At 47.3% G+C, this 10,162-nt stretch overlaps 2 long non-coding RNA genes across 2 annotated transcripts; both read left to right on the top strand.

Annotated features, from left to right (window-relative positions):
* Positions 1–215: 215 nt before the first annotated feature.
* On the top strand, positions 216–1,469 carry LOC115579876 (uncharacterized). Its single transcript, XR_003983757.1, has 3 exons — positions 216–335; positions 414–474; positions 1,189–1,469. It is a non-coding gene; the product is annotated as an uncharacterized LOC115579876 (long non-coding RNA).
* A 5,954-nt stretch (positions 1,470–7,423) lies between these two features.
* On the top strand, positions 7,424–8,321 carry LOC115579877 (uncharacterized). The gene is made up of 2 exons (XR_003983758.1): positions 7,424–7,480; positions 8,041–8,321. It is a non-coding gene; the product is annotated as an uncharacterized LOC115579877 (long non-coding RNA).
* Positions 8,322–10,162: the final 1,841 nt, after the last annotated feature.

Raw genomic sequence — 10,162 nt, 5'->3', positions numbered from 1 at the left:
TATTCAAAGTGGCTAAAGGAGACTCACAAACCTGCCCATACAGAATGGCTCCATCAAAGAGGTGGTAAGACATCTGAAACTGTTCTTGTAGAAAATGTATGGAATAAGTTTCTTGGTTTCTTTCGTGTACATGCTTGGTGCATTGTAAGGTTACAACAGCCAATATATGTACTGTAGCAGGATAAGCATTTTGTCTTGTTTCCCCTCCTGCCCTTTGTTTACATTTGGTTACTATGGTTTCCGCTATGCATTGGGGTGGGCCAGTATAAAAGCGGTAGTCTGCCCACCGGTTCGTCCTCTCATCATTTCCGGGTCGGCGGTTGTGTGCCCGACAGGTATGGCTGCACGCTGCTTCACCTCGCTGCTCGTTTTATTTCGATCATTATGTTTTAGGCATTTGTGTTGTGTTGTAGGGCGATCGTGTGCTGCTGTGTGCTTCCTGTCCGTGTGCGCCGCTGTGATTGTTTGGCGGTGGTGAGTGTCATCTCTCTCTCTCCATTGTGGTTGATGCTGCTAGGTGGCTAATGCTAGTGTGGTCACAGGTAAATGCTGGTGGCTGCCTGGAGTCCTTTCTCCCTCCCTCCTCTCATGAGTGTGTGAGTGTCTGTGCTACTAAAAAGGTATGTAGCCTATACGTTAATGCATAACCTCATCATTTTAACTTAGCCAATGCTAATGATGGTTTTCCTTAATTAGGTGTTACTGTAGCCACCTCCCTGGGCCGCTGCTGCTTTGAGCGTTGTTTACTACGTTCATCTCGTTCATATTTGCTGCTGCTGCATGCCATACGGTGTTGTCCTGCGGTCATCGGAAGTGTCGGCTTGTACAGGACAGTTGGTCGGCCGCACGCTGCTGGGCCCGACTATCTGTTTTACTGGGGACTGGTGCCCCTTATGTGAATGAGTGTATCAATGTGTGGATCCTGTTTCATTATTTTTGAGTGTGTGTTTGAGTTCATTTTGGATTCTGTTTATGTAAATCTATTTTGTAAATCTCGTTAATTGAATTTGGTAACTGAGTTTTGTTTTCTTTCTTTTTTTGGTTATATCAGCAGTTAAGTGATATATTGTGATTTTAGGCAAGGGGTCTGTCTGTTATGGTTTTGTTAGGTTTTCTTTCATTTTCTGTGTGTGTGTGTGTGTGTGTGTGTGTGCAACCCCACTAATTTGTTGTTTCCTCCCTTTTCAGTTGCTGTAGGCCGGTGGTGGCGTTGCTGGTGACCTGGTGGTGGCATCCTCCCTTGTCTTGTCTTGCTGTGTCCCTTGGAGTGGGTTTTTCTTCACTGAGAGTGTGTCTGCCACGTGTGCCCGGTGACTTAAGTTTGTTTCTTTATTTTGGTGGATTCCTCCCCTGCACTAGCCTTCGTCCATCCACTTCGGCCTCAGCCCTGATTAGGTTTGTCTTTTGTGTGAATGAGTTAATTGATTTTTAAGAATATATTAAAATAAAATGCATTTTAAAACTTTGAACCACGTCTCTCGCCTTTAAGTAACTACGAACCTGTGTGCCTTGCGTAAGAAAATAATTCTCTGGGTGAAATTCCCAGGGTGGCGTTGTTGAGCTTTTAGTATTTTTCCTTTCTTTTCACCTCCTCCTTGCCACAAACTTGGCGTTGTCGGCAGGATAGTTACTGTAGTAAAAGGCAGAGACGTGTGTTTCATTGTTTTTTTCTTTTGATTTATACAAAGCAGCAGCGGTTCTTTATTCAAATCTGCACTCATGGAGGAGGAATTGCAAGAGCTGCGAGACCTGGTTGCACAGTTGAAAGCGGACAATGAGAAGCTACGTCAAGAGCAGGCCCCTGCTGGACCCGCCCCTAGTGCCATACCTTCAACCTCATCAGCGGTCCCTATTGCCAGTATCCCTGTAGCAGAGAGGTTGGTGTTTGTGCCTCGTGACAGGAAGTGTCCTATGTTCAGAGGAAGATCAGGGATAGCGCTGGTTGAATGGGTTGAGGAAGTGCAGGCATGTATGAGGGCCCGTCATTTATCCCAAGCTGATCAGGCTTTCTTTCTCTTCGATCATCTAGAGGGGGAAGCACGTGAGGAGGTTAAATACCGCCCCAGTGTAGAGCGTGGGGATCCAGCTAGGATAATTGCTATACTTCAGGAACTCTATGGCTGCTCTGAATCCTATGTAGCCTTACAAGAGGCTTTCTTCTCCAGAAAGCAACATGAGGGAGAAACGTTGCTGGAATTCTCCCTCGCCTTGATGAGTCTCATGGAAAGGGTTAAGCAGCGTGCACCGACCAGAATGCCTAATGCTGAGGTTTTGTTGCGGGATCAGTTTGTTGAGCAGGTTGGAGATAACACCTTACGACGAGAGCTTAAACAGTTTGTGCGTAGACAGCCCACAGCTACATTGCTTGATGTCAGGGGGGAGGCAATTAGGTGGGAACGCGAGGGTCTATCAAGTGTTGTGAGAGGCCGCAGTAACTCTGTCCCCTCCATTAGTGGTATTCAGTATGGAGTTCAGGGTGCTCACCCAGTTGCTTGTGTTCCTCCGTCATCTGAAATGAGTGAAATGAAGGAAATGTTGAGACAGCAGCAAGAACAGCTGAACCAGTTAACTCAAACCATTGCTCTGATACAGCATCCTCTTCAACATAGTCTTTCAAAGCAGCATGGGCCTGTAATATGTAGACGCTGTCAGCGACCTGGCCATTTTGCTAGGGAATGTGATGGTGTGCGTGCTCCCTCTCGCTCTCAGTTCTCCTCGCAAGCCTCCCGGCCCTCAGCTAGGCAGCCAGAATCCGTCCCAGCTCCGGAAAACTAGCACCCACCAAACTTCAGAGCCACAGTTTGGGTGGGGTCTCTACTGGCTCAAATGCAGTGCAAGGTGAATTGGCTGTGTCAAATCTGGTTTCGTCTTGTCTCCATTTAGAGGTTAACATGGGGGGAGTTAAGGTGCCATGTCTAATTGATACTGGTTCTATGGTTTCCACTGTTACAGAGAGCTTTTTTCGCCAGCATTTTGAACCATGGGGTCAAGAGCGCCTTAAATCATGTAACTGGTTGCAGCTTAGGGCAGCTAATGGGTTGGATATTCCTTTCCTTGGTTATCTGGAGTTAAATGTTGAGTTGTGTGGCAAGTTGATCTCGCAGTGTGGTATCTTGGTAGTGAGGGATCCTCCTGGTGATGTTTCCCTTCAGGTCCCTGGTGTGATGGGAATGAATGTGATCCGGAAATGCTACCAAGAGCTTTTCGTGCAGCATGGTTTAGCACTGTTTGAGCTGTCTTTTGTCACTCAGGCCCCTCGACCCATCACACAGGCGTTACAGAAGTGCCACCAAGTGACCACGCAGATCCCTCCAGAGCTGATGGTAAAGGTAAAGGTCAGAGGTAACCGTGCACACCGCATTCCAGGTGGTGTAATTAAAATAGTAGCAGTCACATGCTCAGAGCAGTGTTCTGATACTACTGTGTTGTTTGAACCCCTGGACTGTGGTTTACCTGCTGGCTTCTCCATCTTTGGTGAGGGTGGTTAGGGGTACAGCATACATACCCATTGTCAATGTTGGTTCCATCGAGGTTCTGTTATACCCACGTACAGTTGTTGGCACTCTGGAACAGGTGAATGTAGTGAGCTTTCCTACAGGAGTCACAGAGGTTCCATCCACAGTAGCCACTGTAGCATCTCAGACTGCTCTACCTACAGTACAGGACCAGATGGAGGGTTTAGATCTGTCGTCGTTGTCCTCAGAAGAGCAGGGTCAGGTGAGGGCCCTCCTGAGGAATTATATATCTGTTTTCTCTGCCCATGACAGTGATTTAGGTTGCACCAATCTGATCTCTCATGACATCCCTCTTGTAGATGAGACCCCTGTCAAACAACGCTATAGACGTGTCCCTCCCTCCGATTATGAGGCCGTAAAAGAGCACATTAATCAGCTTCTTGCAGCACAGGTGATCAGAGAAAGTAGCAGCCCCTACGCTTCCCCCATTGTGCTAGTTAAGAAGAAGGATGGGAGTCTGCGCATGTGCGTTGATTACCGGCAGCTCAATAATAAGACCAGGAAGGATGCGTTTCCGCTGCCACGCATCGAGGAGTCATTGGATGCTTTGACAGGTGCGCGCTGGTTCTCCACCCTGGACCTGGCCAGTGGGTACAACCAGGTCCCAGTTGCTGAGAAGGATCGACCCAAGACTGCATTCTGTACTCCATTTGGTCTGTTCGAATGGAATCGTATGCCATTCGGACTTTGTAACGCACCCAGCACCTTTCAAAGATTAATGCAGAGAATCTTTGGTCATCAACAGGGTCAGTCATTGCTTCTTTACTTGGATGACATTGTCGTGTTCTCTTCCACTGTACAGCAGCATTTGCAGCGACTCGAAGCGGTATTGGGTCGGCTTCAGCAGGAGGGACTGAAGGCAAAGCTCTCCAAATGCGCCTTTTTCCAGCCGGAGGTGCGTTATCTGGGCCACGTAATCTCTGCTAATGGTGTCTCCACAGATCCATCCAAGATAGACGCTGTGGCAAAATGGCCACCTCCCAAGACTGTCTCTGAGCTCCGGTCTTTCCTGGGTTTTGCAAGCTATTACCGCCGTTTCGTGGAGGGCTTTGCAAAGCTGGCAGCTCCCCTTCACCGACTGGTAGCTGAGCTGGGAAGTACTAGGACCAAGCGGAGGTCCACGCAGATTGCCATCGAGAACTGGAACGAGGTGTGCCGACAGAGTTTTGAGGCACTGAGGACAAAGCTAACTAATACCCCAGTGCTCGCCTACGCAGACTTTTCTCTGCCCTTCGTACTCGAGGTCGATGCCAGTCATGGTGGGCTGGGAGCAGTGCTCTCCCAGGAGCAAGAAGGCAAACTGAGACCCATAGCTTATGCTAGTCGTGGACTGAGGCCCACAGAGCGTAATATGTCAAACTATAGTTCAATGAAATTGGAGTTCCTGGCCCTTAAGTGGGCAATGAGTGAGAAATTTCGAGAGTATCTGTTGGGCCACCGTTGCATTGTTTACACAGACAATAATCCACTCAGTCACTTATCCTCTGCAAAGCTCGGTGCTGCAGAACAGCGCTGGGCAGCCCAACTGGCTTCGTTTGACTTCGAGCTAAAATTTCGATCTGGCCGAAGCAACAGAAATGCAGATGCTTTGTCCCGTCAGCACTCACCTGGCCCATCAGACTTCGAAGCCATGCTGCCTGGCACCTCGCTTCCCAAGCCCCTCCAGCAGGCCCTGAACATGGAAAAGACGGTAGTAAATCAAGCAACTGTGATGGTTTTGCCTCAGAAAACATCTTCAGACATCTGTGCCCTTCAACATGCTGACCCAGTCATCCAGGAAGTCCGGAGGTACTGGGACCAGGGGCGGCGTCCCAGCTATGAAGAGCGGCAGCAACTTTCCTCACCTGGGCTCATCCTGCCGCGTCAATGGAGCCGGTTCGTGGAGAGGGATGGGATCCTGTATCGGCAGATCTTCCGCCCTGATGGTGCTGAGCCGATGTTCCAGCTACTCCTGCCTGCTGTTCTAATCAGGGAGGTGTTAACTCAGGTCCACCAAGAGCATGGCCATCAGGGGGTGGAACGGACCCTAGCTCTTTTACGATCCAGATGCTATTGGCCAGGTATGTCCACAGAGGTTGAAACATGGTGCCAGGCGTGTGAGCGGTGTCAGTTTGCAAAGGACAGCCAACCCACTGCACGGAACCCCATGGGACATTTGTTGGCATCCAGGCCAAATGAGATTCTGGCCATCGACTACACCCTGTTGGATCCTGCTAAAAATGGTACGGAAAATGTGTTGGTGATGACAGATGTCTTTAGCAAATACACGCTTGCCGTCCCCACCCGTGATCAGCATGCCAGTACTGTGGCCCAGGTTTTGGTGGTAGAGTGGTTCTCAAAGTTTGGGGTCCCAGCCAGGATACACTCTGATCAGGGACGTAACTTCGAGAGCGCCCTCATCCAGCAGCTTTGCAGTCTGTATGGCATTCAGAAGTCTCGCACCACCCCATACCACCCAGCCGGCAATGGCCAGTGTGAGCGCTTCAACTGAACCCTCCACAACCTACTGCGCACACTGCCTCCATCCCGAAAAAGAGACTGGACCACCTGCCTCCCTCAGGTCCTTTATTGTTATAATACTACCCCCCATCAGGCAACCGGTGAGTCTCCCTTTTTCTTAATGTTTGGGCAGGAGCCCAGACTCCCCATTGACTTCTTGTTGGGTAGAGTTCCAGACCCTGTGAGTGGAGAGGTTCATGAATGGATTCAGGAGCATCAGGCCCGATTACAGATGGCTTTCAATGGTGCACAGGAACGACTGAAGACTGCTGCAGCACGCAGAAAGAAAGCTCATGATCAACACATTCGAGGTGAACCCCTGAAGCAAGGTCAGTTGGTTTTGCTGCGTGATTTCAGTGCCAGAAGGCGGCACAAGCTGCAAGACCTATGGGGCCCCACAGTGTACCGGGTCATCAAAGCACCTAAGGAAGGGGGAGCTGTGTATTCTATCGCCCCAAGGGATGATCAATCTAAAGTCAAGCACGTTCACCGTACTCTGTTAAAGGCTGTGATTGGAGTAGAGTCACCTGGTTGTGCTGCTGCCAGTAATCCACCTCTCCTGAATACGCCAGTCTCTGATGAGTTTTCCTGTGGTGATGATGACCTGCTGTTTCTGGTCCCTGAAACTGCTTCTGTGCCCATCTTGCCAGCTACCAGAGCCGTAGCAAAGACTCAAGCCACCTCTCAGGTGTCACCCCATTCAGCTGACCTGGTCCCCACTGCACCAGGTCCTTCCAGGCCTTTGGTCATAGCCCCTGCTCAGCCATCCACCTCTCTGGTTATTCCATACACCAGCTCCTCTGACACCAGCATTACGGCACCACGGAGATCAGCACGATCAACTGCTGGTCAGCATTCCAATGTCCATCGTGTCCCAAGGCCAGTGGGGGAATTTGCGCTTGGGGCTGCAACCTCTCAGGGTTCTGTATCACAGGCTGTCACTGCTCTTTTTAGGCCCTGGAGCTAGTTGTGGTTTTAGTTCATCGTCGGGGCGACGATACAAAAGGAGGGGGTAGATTGTAGCAGGATAAGCATTTTGTCTTGTTTCCCCTCCTGCCCTTTGTTTACATTTGGTTACTATGGTTTCCGCTATGCATTGGGGTGGGCCAGTATAAAAGCGGTAGTCTGCCCACCGGTTCGTCCTCTCATCATTTCCGGGTCGGCGGTTGTGTGCCCGACAGGTATGGCTGCACGCTGCTTCACCTCGCTGCTCGTTTTATTTCGATCATTATGTTTTAGGCATTTGTGTTGTGTTGTAGGGCGATCGTGTGCTGCTGTGTGCTTCCTGTCCGTGTGCGCCACTGTGATTGTTTGGCGGTGGTGAGTGTCATCTCTCTCTCTCCGTTGTGGTTGATGCTGCTAGGTGGCTAATGCTAGTGTGGTCACAGGTAAATGCTGGTGGCTGCCTGGAGTCCTTTCTCCCTCCCTCCTCTCATGAGTGTGTGAGTGTCTGTGCTACTAAAAAGGTATGTAGCCTATACGTTAATGCATAACCTCATCATTTTAACTTAGCCAATGCTAATGATGGTTTTCCTTAATTAGGTGTTACTGTAGCCACCTCCCTGGGCCGCTGCTGCTTTGAGCGTTGTTTACTACGTTCATCTCGTTCATATTTGCTGCTGCTGCATGCCGTACGGTGTTGTCCTGCGGTCATCGGAAGTGTCGGCTTGTACAGGACAGTTGGTCGGCCGCACGCTGCTGGGCCCGACTATCTGTTTTACTGGGGACTGGTGCCCCTTATGTGAATGAGTGTATCAATGTGTGGATCCTGTTTCATTATTTTTGAGTGTGTGTTTGAGTTCATTTTGGATTCTGTTTATGTAAATCTATTTTGTAAATCTCGTTAATTGAATTTGGTAACTGAGTTTTGTTTTCTTTCTTTTTTTGGTTATATCAGCAGTTAAGTGATATATTGTGATTTTAGGCAAGGGGTCTGTCTGTTATGGTTTTGTTAGGTTTTCTTTCATTTTCTGTGTGTGTGTGTGTGTGTGCAACCCCACTAATTTGTTGTTTCCTCCCTTTTCAGTTGCTGTAGGCCGGTGGTGGCGTTGCTGGTGACCTGGTGGTGGCATCCTCCCTTGTCTTGTCTTGCTGTGTCCCTTGGAGTGGGTTTTTCTTCACTGAGAGTGTGTCTGCCACGTGTGCCCGGTGACTTAAGTTTGTTTCTTTATTTTGGTGGATTCCTCCCCTGCACTAGCCTTCGTCCATCCACTTCGGCCTCAGCCCTGATTAGGTTTGTCTTTTGTGTGAATGAGTTAATTGATTTTTAAGAATATATTAAAATAAAATGCATTTTAAAACTTTGAACCACGTCTCTCGCCTTTAAGTAACTACGAACCTGTGTGCCTTGCGTAAGAAAATAATTCTCTGGGTGAAATTCCCAGGGTGGCGTTGTTGAGCTTTTAGTATTTTTCCTTTCTTTTCACCTCCTCCTTGCCACAGTACAATATCATGGAATAAGTCATGTCTTGATATTAAGATTTGCCCTTCATGACTTTATGCAAATCCACCTTTTTTCAAGATTAAGATAGTGCTTTTCTTGGAGGGTGGTGACCAGCAGTGGGAAGACAAGTCCGATGAGTCTGATGACCCCTTTCCAGTAAATTATACCGACCCCGATTCATGGACTAATTTGTTCCTGTAAACTTTAAGAATTGAACATGCACAGTGTTCTTAATATTTGAGCTACTCCAATATTTGCTGTTGTGTATAAATATACTCAGGTTGATTCTTTTTTAAATAAATGGATGAGGGTTGCACTTCTTTCACAGAATGTGGTGTATTTTACTTTGTACAGATTTCAAGACTCTCAACCAGTCAGTACCTGAAATTTGAAACATACCACAAGGCTAGCTGGTATATCGAGCCCTTGGTATTCTAGGTAATAAAAAGCAATGCAGTAGATCATTTATTTGTGTATGTATTCTAAATGTATTTACCTATTGTTTGGTTCAAGTGGATTTGGACCATGTAAACCTTCAGTTATCCCCCCAGAAGCTTACAGTTAAAATTACCAATTTTCTGACCAGAGGAAGAAAAAGCGCTCTCTACATTCTTCCACTCCAGGATGAATAGATGTAATAGACTGTACATTCCCTCTTCCTCCCAAAGCACATGAATTAAGAAAGATGCCCAAGGTTACATGTAGAGTCTGCAGATCTAGCATGCCATTGCAAGTGATAGCTACTGTATGTGTGTAAAGTCCTGTGTGGACGAGCCATCATCAGGGTTTTGGGGGATCATGTCATATTACTTTAATATCCGTTCTATAAAGGTAATAATGTCATGCGACCAATGGCACTTATTTAATGATTTTATAAGTTTTCCTTCACTTTTGCTGTTTTTGATTAATGCTGCATATTTACTTTGGTAAAATGCCACCAAGTGATTTATAAAAAATTTGTGACCAATTGATTGGAACTTCACGGGTTAGGGGCGAGTGGGGTGGGTTCCAATGGTCGCACATTTATTACTAATGCTCATGCACCTGTCTTTGAAAATGGAAGAGGGTAACAACAACAGTAGGTCTGTTTAACACGAAAAAAAGATTAATAATTACAGGAGACATCGAGTGCAGGATTTCCCATTATGGTTTTACTTTTTCAAAGTCTCCAAAAACACAGTGCAGTTGAAGGCAGGATTACAAAGCTGCTCAAAGGGATACTGTCACACCAGAGCCCCTGTTGGCATAATGTTATACTTCTGGACAGCTTAAAAGTAAGTCTGTATCATGCAGCTTTCCAGAGATACAGTATTAGGATATCCCATATTACATATACTGAGGTCGTACGAGACGTTGACCCCCAATGACGACGCAGGTGATAATGCTTCTTGGCAGTAACTTTAATCTGATAATATCATTAAAATCCTCAGATCAGTGAAAAAATTGAGGAATTTAATATGAGATTATATGATCTCTGTAGTCAGTTAAGTGTAGATAAGCTCGATCAGGTCGCGGTATAATGGCTACCAAAAGCCAGCACTCGTGATACATATTGGAAAATAAAAAAACAAACACGGGATTGCAACTGCTACACCTCCTATGTGGTCGACATGCTTAGACATCTAAGGTGCCTCATGAATCATGGAGCAAGTAAACAAGAAGGTAAAGGCCAAAGGAGCTCAGTGAAAATATAGCCCGTATCATA

Source organism: Sparus aurata, chromosome 4, assembly GCF_900880675.1.
Source record: "Sparus aurata chromosome 4, fSpaAur1.1, whole genome shotgun sequence".
NCBI classification, from domain to species: domain Eukaryota; kingdom Metazoa; phylum Chordata; class Actinopteri; order Spariformes; family Sparidae; genus Sparus; species Sparus aurata.
This window is presented reverse-complemented; position numbering and strand designations above follow the sequence as displayed.